This window comes from Rhinolophus hipposideros (assembly GCF_964194185.1).
Source record: "Rhinolophus hipposideros genome assembly, chromosome: 12".
Lineage (NCBI taxonomy): Eukaryota > Metazoa > Chordata > Mammalia > Chiroptera > Rhinolophidae > Rhinolophus > Rhinolophus hipposideros.
The window spans coordinates 507,169-521,512 of NC_138058.1; the positions used below are offsets into that span (position 1 = coordinate 507,169).

Sequence of the window (14,344 nt, forward strand, 5' to 3'; positions counted from 1 at the left end):
ATCAGGTCTACACGTCACCCCAGAAGATCCATCCGCCAGGGCAAAGGGCTGACCCTACGCCATCAGGACAGACCAGGGCAGACCAGAGTCGATGTTTCTGACTTTAAAAAAGTAGCCAAAGAGGGCAGGGCAGAAGTGAAGGGACAGCAGAGCTCTGGCCCTCTGGAAGTCGGGCAGATCAAGTGAGGGAGAATTAATAGCTGTGTTTGTAGAGAAGCACGTGACAAGCCCTGACAGAGATGGCCGGCCACGACGACCTTGCAGCCATCAGCCGCCCCAGGGGTGAAATGTGATGTATGCCCAGCTCCAAGCGGGGACTCCAGGTACAGCCGTCTCCTGCCAGATGCAAACCGTCCTGGCCCTGTGAGAGCAAGACCGACTGCCGGCTGCTGCGTGGGCATGGCGGGGTGAGTAGCAGGATTCTCTCTCTAAAAGTTTCAAATGAGTCAGGGCTCTCCATTTCAGCAGACGTGTCAATAATATATTAAGGGGAGCGACCACAGGTCAGCCTCCAAAGAAAAACTTCCAAGAAAATACAGCTGCCTCTTGATCCAGGGAGACCAAATGTGTGGAAGGGCAGCAGTGACAGGAGACAGGCTCCCCTGTGCAAGCAGGGATGAGGGCTATCACCACACTGGTGTTGTCACTGTAATTAGGCGGCTACGGTGCCTACACGGGATCAGGAAACACAACAACTAAAACTATCCGTTAGGTTTGCTTTAAAAAACAAAACAAAACCAGCTAGTGAATAAGAAAAACCACAGGGCAGTAAGAAGTATAACTTAGAACGCAGAGGTTTTATTTTGAGTGACTCCAAAGGTTTTATTTTGAGGCTGTGTGGGAGGGCTGCCATTTTCATCATTTTCAGTGCCATGGTCACTTCTAAGGCACTTAGCTGGGATATGTGACAGCTGCAGCCCAGGGAGGCAGCCCCACTGGAAACAGAAGAGGAGGGAGGATGGGGCACAGAAGCCCAGGCTTCAGAGAGCTCTGTGAATCTGAAATTCTCCAGGCGCAACCAGAGAGGAGACAAAACCACAACGAAGCCTTGAGGGTCTCGACAATCAGGGGCTCAGCCAACCATGGCCTGCTGTGCCCAGAAGCAGGATACAGTCCCTCCTGGAGACAGCCGGACGTAAAAGACCCTCCTACCCAATGGCCCCTCCTGCACCGACCCCTGACATGCCCCAATGCCCAGGTCATGACCTGAAGGCTCACAGAAGGCTCACGCCAGCTGCTCTTTTTCATTTGCACCTACTATTGACTTCTCAGACTGGCTATTTTAACAAATGAAATGAGACCCAGCTCAGATACGTTTTGTGTGTCAGAGGAAAAGCCCTGAGTACCTGCCACAAAACACCACCTCCTATGAAACCTCCGGGTCTCACCTGCAGAACAAAGTCCAGCTGTCACAGTCCAGTGCCTTAATCCATTCACTTAGCATGTTTGTTGAGCACCCACTATGTGGTGGGTGGGCGCTGCCCATGCCAGGGACAGCGGTGAACTTGGAAGGCCCTGTGCCCTGGGCTGGCGCTCGAGTCCAGGGTTCAAGGCCCTGTAAGACGCCCTCTATCAACCGGCTCAGAGCACTGCCCTGGCAACCCACTCGGGCCCCAGTCCTCCCATCTCCTTTCAGGGGGCTCACAGCCTCCCACTGCACTCACGGAGCCCCCCCCCTTCATTCAAGGCACAATCCTGACCCTCCATCAAGTGTGGCCCAGCCACCCCAGAAGCAGTGACTGCTTCCTATTCCTTCTCTGCCCCTGGAATGCACTAGCCAGAACCACTGTTCTCAGTCCTCTGCTGCCAGCCATAGAGGGGCCTGTGGTACATGCCACTCCTGGCCACTTGTCACTCCAACCTACAGCTCCAAAGCGCACAGACACATCGGCCAGCGATGAATTAGAGTACGCATGACTTTGACTCCAATGTGACTTAAGTCACTCCTTCCTAATGTAGCGGTGACCCTCTATCTTCGATTTTTGAAATTTAAACCTCTGATGTAATTCGAATTGGCAGTGGTTTGGCTTGTGACTTTTTGAAAGTTCTTTTTCCCCCCCTTTCTTTGCTTCCCTCCCCTCCCACCAAGCCTCGAAGACTCCGTTTACTGTGCATTTCCTATGCACACCAGCTCCAATGGTTCTGTTTACTTCGGACCAGTGTGCACACCTGGCCCGTAACTTGGGAGGGGTTCACGCATCTGTACGAGGTTCACGCCTGACCCTGGGGCAGACCAGCCTCTGGGAAGCGCTTCTGTGCTTTTTCCTGACGTTGCCTGGCCAGCCAGTTTCTCCTTCCTTTGTTCTGTCCTCCTTGCAAGTCTCTAAAATCTTTGGTGGTATTAAGAGAAGGAAGGCAGTCTTTGTGACAGGGAGTCCACTGTCATTCCTTAAAGCCAGCATTTTGGAATAAAACCTCTTTTCTTTCCACCAACCTCGCCTCCTCTCCTCTCATGCAGCGAGCGGCAGACTGCGTGCCCAGGAACACTAACACGCGCTGCTTACAGCACAGCTCCCCACTCTGTGTGCCCATGCGGCCCTTCTGCCAAGCTGTGCTCCAGGCCCTGCTGTGGGGTCAGGGTGCAGTCCTGGGCTGCTGCTATGTTAGCACAGGCCGACTTTGCCACTGGCTTGTAATTGTCTTGAGCATGGGGACAACGTCCTTTCTTGTTTTGTCTCCTCCATAGCACTTGGCACAGGATGCAGTGTTTCTGATAAGAATTGCTATCCTTCCTTGTTTTTCTTTTTCCTAATTAACAAAGAAACAATCATTGAGCACCTAAACCTTCTCTTCTGTCCCATAGGTGACAGCCCCAATAGTGTAAGAAGCTCTTCAGAGTGGAATGGGACAGAATCCTACCATCTGAGCATATGGTTATGCCCCAGGTTTTCCTGACATAACCATGACACGCCCCCAAGGAGGAAGTCATTTCCTTTTAGATCTTTGTGCCATGCTAGGCAAGGCTTCCCCAAATACCTGAAACATTATCATTCCACAGGCAGGAGCGGGGAGGCGGGGAGAAAAGCAGCTGGAGGTGGCACTGGTCCCAGGACAATTTAATGAGGCCCTGGGAGATGGCAGTGCAGAACTAAAAGCCCCTCAGCAGCCTCAATCCCAGACACACCCCGCCCCACGTCCTGCTGCGACCTGTGTCTGTGGCCCGGTCCCCACCACCCTGGACCAGCTGGGCAGAGACTCTACCGTCTCTCTCAGCACTAAGCTCCTATTCAGATGTGAGCATCTGAGAGAGCTGAAAATAACCATCAAAAGGCAATGTTTTCATGGAAAAAGCGGCATATACTTCTATTTTCAGAAAGCAGTATAACATTTTAAAAATAATAATAATCTATGAGGTGACTAAAATTCCTAGAGATCTAAACTCACAACATGATCTGGGGAAAGTGGCATATTACACCTGTAAACGGAGTAGAAGTACAGGCTGAGCAGTTTTGCTGGCGTGGGAAAACCCCCAGTTCCTGGTGTTAAGTTACATATGCAGATGCTTTGCTGCGGATAGGTCACTGCACACCTGCGGCCTTGACCCGGCCCCACCACCCGAACCACCGAGGCGACAGTGAGCTGCCCTCAGTCTCGCTCTGTGAGTCCAATGGGCTTCGTGGAAAGGGGCAAGAGGTGCTGACGGATTGATGAGCAATGGCTGACATGGCTGGGGTGGGCCTCCAAGTGAGAGGTACCGCGCTGCCCAAGCCCACTCTCCTGGAATCGGGAGAGGGGCCTGAGCCACTGGTTTTGTTGGTTGTATCCATGAAACCACGCCAGTTAGAACTGAGCCTGACTGACTGTGTCTGCAGGCCGTCTCCTCGCCCTCTTGCCCCCACTCCTGTGCTCCCCGCTCCTCAGGTACAAAGTGTGACGCTCTGGCTACAGTGGGAGCTCAGCACCCCGACAGTGGCTGTCAGCTGGAGTGTACATCTTACCATTGGAGTGCCCTGAATTTTCTCTTCGGAAGCGCCTGACACCACAGGCCTCTAAAACAAGTCTGCTGTCTGCTTTCCCAATGAGTTTAGGTCTCAAGCTACCTGCATCAATGCTGAAATTATTTCCTCTTTGTTTTGGCCTGATGCCAGGACAACATGTCACTATTTCAGTTCAGATTTTTCCAGGGATAAAACAGGAAGAAAGAACCAAAATAAAAGATAAGGCCTGCTCTGAGCCTAAGAGATCAAAAGCCTTTTTTCTTCCTAAGAGGGCATCCCCAAAACCCCTCACTCTGGGCCCACGGGACTTCTACAACCTAAGGAGCAGCCCCCATAGAATTAGGACTGTACCCATAAAGACACAGTCCCCGGAAAATACCAGCAGTTAAAGTTCCTCCCCAAGAGAGCAGTAACCGAGCTCCCAACCAGAACAACCCATTTCTACATGAAAGCTTCTGAGAATTGAAAGTTACTATGTCCCATTTACAAATACTCCTGCACCATTCAACCATCTGAGGTAAAATGTTGTTAATCCCATTTTTACAACCGAAGGAACATAGCTCAGAAAGGCCAGGTAACTTGCCCACAGCCATACGAGTAACTAGCGCCAAAACTAGGCTTTGCACCAGGTCTGACGCCACCATCGATTCACTGTCCAGCAAACACTGCTTCCCAGAGCCGAAAAAGAATCACACAAGAATGGAAGATTGCGACAGCTTGAGTTACCCTTCAGCAAGTCTTTACTTCCGTCTCCATCTCAGTGTAAGGGGAGTAGACCTCCCATCCCACTTGGGGTGGGTCTGGGGTTGGATTGGGCCAGATGATTTGCTTCGGTCAATGGAATGTCAGTGGATGTGATGTGAGCAGGGGCCTTAAATGTGGCTGCAGGTTTGGCTTGGCTCTTGTGTTCATGGTATTTGCTGCAATAAAAATACACCTTGGACAGCACTAGTTACAGGAGGATAAGTCCACGCTAGAGTAATCAAACTGCAGTTGACCTGTAGACCTGTGATAAAGAAATAATGGCTGAAAATTTTCCAAATTTGATGAAAACTATAAACTTGAACCCCAAGTACAAGATACATGTTATTAGGGTTGGAGGGGAACCTCAGTGGCACATTTTGCTCTTGAAAATAAATAGTGAGAGGCTTCAAAATGCAAGCAACAGAAGAAATAGAAAGAGGATCCAGGGAGAATAGATGTCAGTCTTTCCTCAACCTTCAGAGGGTCAGTAGCATCTATTAAAGTTGTACCTCGTGAAGAGTGAAAGAGGAGGGTAGTGGGAGGGAATAGAGGTACAAACTTTCCTCCAAGCGCACGTGAAGAAACCAGACACAGCGCAGGCAAACAGGGGACCCCCAGAGGGCAAAGGGAATGGAAGAGTATGCCTCCTCCCCTAAACATTCTCAGAAATCCAGAGGATGGTCTCCAGATAGCACGTGACCACAGAATCAAGGGTCAGAGGCGATTTTCTCTTGACCCCTAAGGTGGGCAGGCACCCCCATCAGCAGTGCTGACACAGCAGGTGCCGTGAACCTTAGTCCCCTTCCTGTCCTCTAAATATTCTTGACAACCAAAGAAGATTGGCCATGGACTCTTGGGAGGTAAGGTAAGAAAAACATAAAATGTAATGCACGAGTCAATGTACCGTCCTAAGCAGCACGTACTGCCCATGTCAAAACACTGGAAATGCTTTCCATCACCTGAGAAGAGTAGTCCTAGAAACACAGGAAAAAACTCAATCTGTGGGAAATTCTACCAAAGAACTAATGTATACATATAAATCCAAAGCAAGCACAGAATACGTAAGTAATTGTCGATGTATCTATTTGAGTCTGTGCAATGAAGCAAGAAATAAGACAAAATTACTTTCCTTTTGGGAGAGGAGGTTAATGGGAGGAATCACCCAAATATAAGGCTTAACAGTTGGTCATAACTCATACATAAGGAACTTATTTGCAGATACTATTACAATTTATTTATCAAACCCATTACAAGAAATGGAAGTTCCTACAAATATCTATTTACGAACAAGTATCAAACATCAGAATTAAATGAAATCAGAGTTTATAGCATTGCATTTATCTAATTTATCCAGTCTGTACTAATTAAGCTGGAGCAGCCCAAAGGACTTTGGGAACTTTAGAGAACAACTATCGACTTTTAAATCTCCAGGGATGGTGGATGGCAATGCAACGCCGTTGCCAGAGTTGATTTTTGTTTTGTTTTGTTTTAAGGGGAACAGGACTTCATTGGGGAACAGTGTGCACTTCCAGGCCTTTTCCAAGTCAAGTTGTTGTCCTTTCACCGTCTGCCCTGTTTTTAAAGGCTTTAGCACATTGCTAGGAAAGCACAGTAAGCGAACCGCTGACACAGCGCAATCTGTTCCTGTCCTTTCCCACTGGACCACTGGACCTACCCAAATATACACTAATGAACAGGGTGGAGGGAAGAGTAGAATAAAGACTTGGGGTGTAAACGGCATCTGGTTCTTTCTTCAGGGCCATCTCACCTAAAATCGCCTATTCTTTCCTCTTAAATAAGGAGAAAAAGGTAGGAAAGTGTATGTGGGGTAAAAAACAAAAACCTTAATATGCGAATGGGTATTGTGCGGAAATGAGTGCACGCTGAATAAGGCAGTACAGACAGCAGGCCTATATGCACTTTTCCGAGATGACTCAGTCCACCACCAACAAAAGGAAGGCTCACTTGGCTAATATCAACCATGTTTCACACTTACAGGAAATGTACAGGGCTGATGGAAAATGAGTTAATGTCCAAGGTCATCACTAAAAGGAGGGGAGGGCAGTGAAGCAGAGCGGAGGCCCAGGAGCAAGCCTGTCACCTACAGGAACGTCATACGCAGTCAGACAATTAGGTTCACAAACTCGTCCTAGAAAAAGTGCTACATGCCTCGTTTCTGAATATCACTATGGTCACCTTCAAAGTCCTCCCTTGGGGAAGCTATGCACTAATGACAGCGCCCAGTCCACCCTTCAAAGCAATTTTGGAATTCTTTTTTTGGAATGGCCATCAGAGTTGTGATGTCCTGAATGTCATCAAAATGTCTTCCTTTCAATATTTCCTTTATCTTTGAATAAAGAAAGAAGTCACTGGGGGGTGTTCCAATAGTTATTTGTTTACTGGCTACAAACTCCCTCACAGACAGTGCCGTGTGAGCTGGTGCATTGTCGTGATGCAAGAGCCAGGAATTATTGGTGAAAAGTTCAGGTTGTCTACCTTTTTTATGCAGTCTTTCCTGCACTTCCAAATAGTAAACTTGGTTAACTGTGTGTCCAGTTGGTACAAATTCATAATGAATAATCCCTCTGATATCAAAAAAGGTTAGCAACATCGATGCCACAAGTTTGCGAACTTAATTGTCAGACCTTGTATGTCCCAAAGGAAGGCAGCGAGAGGAAGGTGAGTAAGTGAAGGGTGTGAATACAGCCCATAGTTACTGCAGAAAAACACCCATTTATAGCCTTACATCACACTATACCTCCAAATAAATCTAGATGGACCAAGATTTGTGTTTTTGTTTTAAATTCGCCCTAAAGAACCAAATGGAAAAGAGACGGGACAATGAAAATTATAGGATTTACAGATTGGACTTACTATACAAATTTTAAGGTTACATATAAAATATAGCCAAAATCAAAAGGAAAACAATGACTCAGATAAATTATCCATAAATAATAGCACCAGCATTAATGTCATTAATTCACAGAGTTCACACAATATGAGAAACACAAGACCCCAAGAGATAATTGGGCAAAAGACAAACAGGTAATTCACAAAAGGAAGTTAAATAAAAAAGTGTTCAGTTTCACTACTTTTCATTACTAACTGACATTAATTTCTCCATCAAAGAAATTTGGATAAGTTCAGTGAAATGAGTTTCCCCCCAAATACTTCTGATGTGAGTTACACTGTCTTAAAACATTTTTTTGGAAAGCGATTCAATGAGAGATTACCCCCAAATGTTGAAACACATTGATCCAGTATTTTCACTACTAGAAATCTATCCCCCCAAATTTAAATACAAGAGGATATATACCACACACACACACACACACACACACACACACACACACCACAAAGATAGGTGCTGTATCATTTCTAATAGCAAAAAAATTAGGAAGTAATCAAGTGTCCAACAGGAAATGATTAACAAAAGTATAGCACACACATCTGAAACTAATATAACATTGCATGTTAGTTATATTTTAATGAAAATGTTTTTTTAAAAAAGTATAGCACACCATTTGAATATAAAGTACTACGTATTTTTAAATGTCACTTACACAAGTTTTCTAGGAACATGGAGAAATATTTGCTACAATGTTAAATAGAAAATGCAGTATTCAAATTGGTACATAATATGATATTTATGCTTTAATTTTTCAAAAACAGTATACAATGAGAAGACTGGCAGGAAACACACCACTATGTTCAACACTGAACGTCTTTGGGGAGCAAAACTGATTTCATTTCCTTTCTTCTCTGTATTTCCCATACTGTCTACACGACGTCAGCAGAATGGGACAGCCAAGTGTCCATGACAGCTGGGCTCAGACCTTCAGGCCTCCAGCTCTGCCCTTACCAGCCATGTAACCTTAGGAAACAACTCCAAGGCTATTTCTCGTGTGAAAAATTGGGACAATAATACCATTCACCTCACACGGTTGTTGTGAAGATTAAATGCGATCACCTAGCAACACACACACACACACACACACCAGGTTTAACCACCTTAGGAAGAATCCTTTGAAGTGACCAAAGTTAAGCATTTAGAGGATTAGTATACTTCTTCACTCTCATTCAATAATTCAAAGTGATATCATGGTTTCTAGAAAATAACTGATGTAATGATGGGAGAAGAAAACAGATGATGATAGTTATTTTTTAATATTTATATTAAATATAGTAAATTATATTCTCTTTTAAAACACCAGAATTTTATACCAACTTATCATAAGTTATTCTGGAATTTGAGAAACTGATGTTAGATGGGCTGTGTTCAATGATCCTCTTTTGATATAAGTACAGTGAGTGGCAACATACTGCATGACAAGTAAAAGTGAAATATCCCAGGCAGCCTACACTGGATGCGGACATCAGGTTTCACATTTGGTCTCAGAGCTCACTTCAATATACCTTTGAACATTTAAGATGTAGTCTTTACTTCCAGGGTAAACACAAGCATATGTCAATATCTTTTCCCTTTTTCCTAGAAATTATGGGGGGAAATGCAAATGAAAAAGAAAACATAAATACCTTCTTCTGTGAAATTAGGAGACAACGGCAACATCCAGGTATGCGATGTTGAGAGCAGGTGAGATGTGGGAATCCGTGCTAAAGTGCTAGCAGGTGTTGTTTTGTGAAATGTTGAACCTTTGACTTCCTTGAGTGGTTGTGCTCCCAGCAAGGCAAAACTTGCTGCTTTGAGAACACAGAACCAGACAAGGTCAGGAAGTGCAGAGCTGGCCAAAAAACATGCCCTTGTTTATCCAAGCATTGTAACTGCTAGATTGCAGACAGTTCTGTTACTTTTTGATGCCCAGAGTATATAAGCTGCAAAAATAAACTTGGGGTGCGGCATTCTACTTAGAACTGAGACATTCTACTTAGAACTGCATCAGTCTACTTAGAATTGCCTGCCCTCCCGATCCCATCTTTGTCTCTCTTCTTTTTTCTCAATCCTCACTTCCCACTTCAGGGACTGTTCCTCTCGTCGGCAGGCACCGACAAGTGGCGCCCGAACAGGGACCTGAATACTGGGGATAAAGTGAAGGACACCGCACGGAGCTGAGACGCGTCGCATAAGGTAAGGGGTGCGGTGAGATACCACAGTCAGGAGTAAAAAATCATGGGACAGGGTAACAGCAGAATGTCGTTGTGGGGACAGAGCCCCAGAGAGCAGTTTCCAGGCTCTCGGCCTCACATAGAAAGGTGCTGGCTCGGGTAGTAAATGGCCATCAACTGTGATCAGATGGCCAGCAGCTGTGGCTAGTTTGCCGTCAGCTGTAACCCGTAAGCCACTGGCCACTAATATAACGGCTGTGGCTACGCTAGCAGGTAGGGAATGGGGGCTAGCAAGAGGATGGTGGCTGGCAAGCGCGGACTGCTGTTAGACAGATTATGTAGATCCTGCTTCCTGTGTCTCCAGCCCAGCCGCCAGCGAGAATATATTGCCCCTACTTATGGCTCCATGGGTGTTCCTTTTTGGCCTTACCGTGTCCTGCGTTCTTGGCCGAGGAGTGGGAGCAGAGACCCTGCACGACAGTTGTTTACTCAGATGTTAAAAAGTATGCTAAAGGCTAGAGGAGTAAAAACCAGTGAGGCTCAGTGCTTAGGTTTCTTGATTTTGTAGAAAAAGTTTGTCCTTGGTTCCCTGAGGAGGGGACGCTAAATCTAGAGACATGGGAAAAGGTGAGAGAACGGTTACAAGGACATTATGAAGCGCATGGACCCTCTAAGGTGCCTGTGGATGCCTTTTCCCTGTGGGACTTGGTAAGAGATGCCATTGATCCCAGGCATGAGGGAGTGTGTTATAATGAACGTGTAAGAGAAAGGAATAGTCAACTAGAAAAGGTAGAAACAGCTATAGCATCACAAGAAATTCAATATTTAGATTACACCCAACCGGGGGAGGCTTATATTCTGGCCGCAGCTCATACTCCCACTGCTGTCCTTTGGCAACAAGGACCATTAAGGTGGCTCCATCTTCCTGTTTCACCCTCTCGAGTATTAACTCCTTATTATGATTCAGTAGCATCCTTAGTTCAGATAGCCAGAACAGAATCTACAAAATATTTCGGAAAAGAGCCACAAATCATAGGAGTACCCTTCACGCTATTACAAATCGAGTGGCTGTTCCAAAATTCTGATAATTGGGCCATTGCTTTTGCCAACTTCACAGGAAAAATCAGCATACATTATACTAGTAGTAAATTGTTACACTTTGCCCAAGCTCATGAATTTGTATTTCCTAAAATAGTCCAACATCGGCCCATTGGGAATGCCACATTGGCCTTTACTGATGGATCTTCTAATGGTAAGGCGGTATATGTTATTGGAAAAAAAACCACATACTGTCTTCTTCCCCTGCTTCGGCTCAGGTAGTTGAGCTCCGAACCGTGATGGCCATATTCCAACAGTTACGCTCTGCACCTTTCAATCTGTATACTGATAGCCATTATATTGCACAATCCATTATAAAGCTAGAGACTGCGCCATCTATTGAAACACCAAATAATGAAATTCAAAACCTCTTTATACAAATTCAACAATTAATTAGACAGCATCTCCAACCCTGCTTCATAGGACATATTCGAGCTCACTCCGGCTTACCTGGACCCCTCTCTGAAGGCAACAATGCTGCAGATCAGCTCACCAGACTTGTTGCCCTAACCAATGTTGAACGAGCTCAACAATCTCACCTTATTCATCATCAAAACAGTCAAAGCTTAAGAAGACAATTCCAGCTTACAAAAGAAACAGCCAGACAGATTGTAAAACGATGCCCTATATGTCCTACACATCACACTGTGCCTCACTTGGGGGTTAACCTCCGAGGTACAAAACCCAATGAGCTATGGCAGATGGATGTCCCGCACATACCTAAATTCAGAAAATTAAAATATGTCCATGTGTCAATAGAGACATTTTCAAGATTTATTATGGCGTCAGCCCAATCGGGAGAGGCTACCGTATTTGCCGGCGTATAAGACGACTGGGCGTATAAGATGACCCCTTAACATTTCCACTCAAAATACAGAGTTTGTTATATACTCGCCGTATAAGACTACCCCCTCTTCCGCACACCTTCCACACACCAAATAACTTTCAGTTTAAAATTTGCATCATACTTCTTTCTTTTGGCTGGTGCCATGATAGGGATGATAGGGGTTTGACTGGTCGACATTTTCTATGCTGTACTGTACAATGGTGCAATATTGTGGTTGGCTGTTGGCTGTATACAAAGCCTGATTTGATTGGTCCCTGCTCCCTGTTTGCCCGCCCTGTCACTATAGCAGTCTGGTCCACCCTTGCATCAGCATCTCTCTGGGACCTCACTAGTGCGCAAGTGCGAGCTCTTCAACATTCTAACAGGCACCATGATAGCGCAAAATCGCGAATCTTCAATGCATATGTAAAGAAATATACGGTAACCCGAATTTACCACACTCGCAAAATCGCACACAGCCGACCATACACCCAGTATGGTATCGCGATTCGCGATTTTGCGCTATCATACTGGGTGTATGCTCGGCTGTGTGCGATTTTGCGAGTGTGGTAAAATCGCATAACAGCAAAATCGCATAACAGCCGAGCATACACCCAGCAGCGCTGCTGATGCCTGAACGGTATGTGGAATGAAGTGGGCGGGCATCGGGAGGCCACTATGGCACGGGGCAAGCACTATGGGCAGTCTATCTGAAGTGTACCTGGCGTATAAGACGACCCCCCCACTTGGAGGCATATTTTTCAGGGCCAAAAAATCGTCTTATACGCCAGCAAATACGGTACTAAAAATGTTATCAATCACTGCTTACATTGCTTTTCTGCAATGGGCATCCCAGAAATCAAAACGGATAATGGAACTGGATATACCAGCAAGGGTTTTCAAATGTTTTGCACTCAATTCTCTATTATCCACAAGACAGGCATTCCCTATAATCCTCAAGGCCAAGGTATTGTAGAGCGGGCCCATAGTACGATAAAGGCTCAAGTTGAAAAAATAAGAAAGGGGGAGGTCTACCCCGTCTCCCCACATACAATCCTTAATCACACTCTTTGTTCTAAAGTTTTTAAACCTGGATACGCGTGGCAGATCTGCCGCAGATCGCTTCTGGCATCCTAACACTAAACAAGATTATGCCCAAGTGAGATGGCGGGATCCACTTACTAACCAGTGGCATGGGCCAGACCCAGTCCTAATTTGGGGACGAGGGCATGTTTGTGTTTATTCACAGGACAATGGAGGTGCGCGGTGGCTGCCTGAGAGGTTGGTGCGGCTTGCTGATGAGCGTCTTTGAGATCCTGCTGGTTGCGCAGATGCCTCGGGGTGAGACATACTGGGCATATGTTCCTGACCCTCCCATGCTACACCCCCCAGTGTGGAACGGGCCTGAAGTCATTGTTGGGACAAATGACATTAGGCTGTTAGGACACCCATTCGCTCCTGCCGTCCTACAAGCTGTTGGATTCAATCATAGCGGCTTGGGCGTAGGACTCCCCATATGCTTCGCGAAGAATGTCAACATTACTGGATGTTTCCGTGTGGGCAGCCAGACAATTCACGGAGACAACCAAGGACAGAGTGTCACATTCCATCAGCCAGCAGGATGGAAAAACATCAGGGATAAAAACCCACTTCCACCACAAGCCCAAGATCCTTGCGGTGAGGAGAACAGAAAAAACAACGGATCCATCCTTTGGAGACAATGTTATAAAGAACCCGGGGAATATAGTGTCCCTGGGTTTAATCAAGCTGTTATAGATGGTCCGGAGGCCATGACACAGGTGCTGATGTCCAACACGGGACTAAGACTGGAGTGGTTGTGGGATTATGGTATACCTCCCGGCCCCAAAGACATATTTGGAAACTAGTGGGAGCAGTGGATACAGTGACTATGAGTATGGACGAGGGACGAGGCAAGGTAGAAGGCAATACCACTGCTTGTGTCAAGGCTCCCTATGTGCTTATGATTGGTAATTCTAACATCACCCCTATTGATGGGGTCCAGTTTAATGTATCTTGTATACAGTGTAACCTAAGGTATTGCATCACTTGGTCAAATGACAAAACTAGAGCTGTGGTTCTCCACCAACCCTCTTTCATTATGGTACCTGTTAACATTTCAGGTCCTTGGTACTCGGACCGAGGCACACAGATCATAGAACAAATTAATAAGGCATTAAGCAGACAGCCTCGAGCTGTTGGGTTATTTATAGCTGGCATTGTGGCAATTTTCACACTAATTGCTACGGCAGGTACTGCTGCTGTCACTCTTACACAGTCCATTCATGATGCTCAACATGTAAACACATTGGCTAAAAATGTAACCACAGCATTGGGAACTCAAGGACATATTGATGAGAAGCTAAATGCAAAACTAGATGCCTTATATGAGGTGGTGCAATATATAGGGGATGAGGTGCGTTCCCTCAAAATAAGATCTAAACTTAGTTGTCATGCAGAATATCAGTGGATATGTGATACCCCAAAAATGTATAATCAATCAGATGTCTCCTGGGAAAGGGTTAAATACCATCTCCAGGGAATATGGCATGAAGAAAATATGTCTCTGGACCTCGTCCAGTTTCATCGAGAGATAATAGCTCTCAGAGGCCAAACCACTGGATGCAGATGTATCTGCCGTGGTACAACAATTTAT

The 14,344-nt window shown here is 45.8% G+C and overlaps 1 protein-coding gene across 1 annotated transcript in view; it reads right to left on the bottom strand.

Annotated features, from left to right (window-relative positions):
* VWA3B (von Willebrand factor A domain containing 3B) overlaps positions 1 to 14,344 on the bottom strand; it is a 159,280-nt gene that overhangs the window by 93,366 nt on the left and 51,570 nt on the right.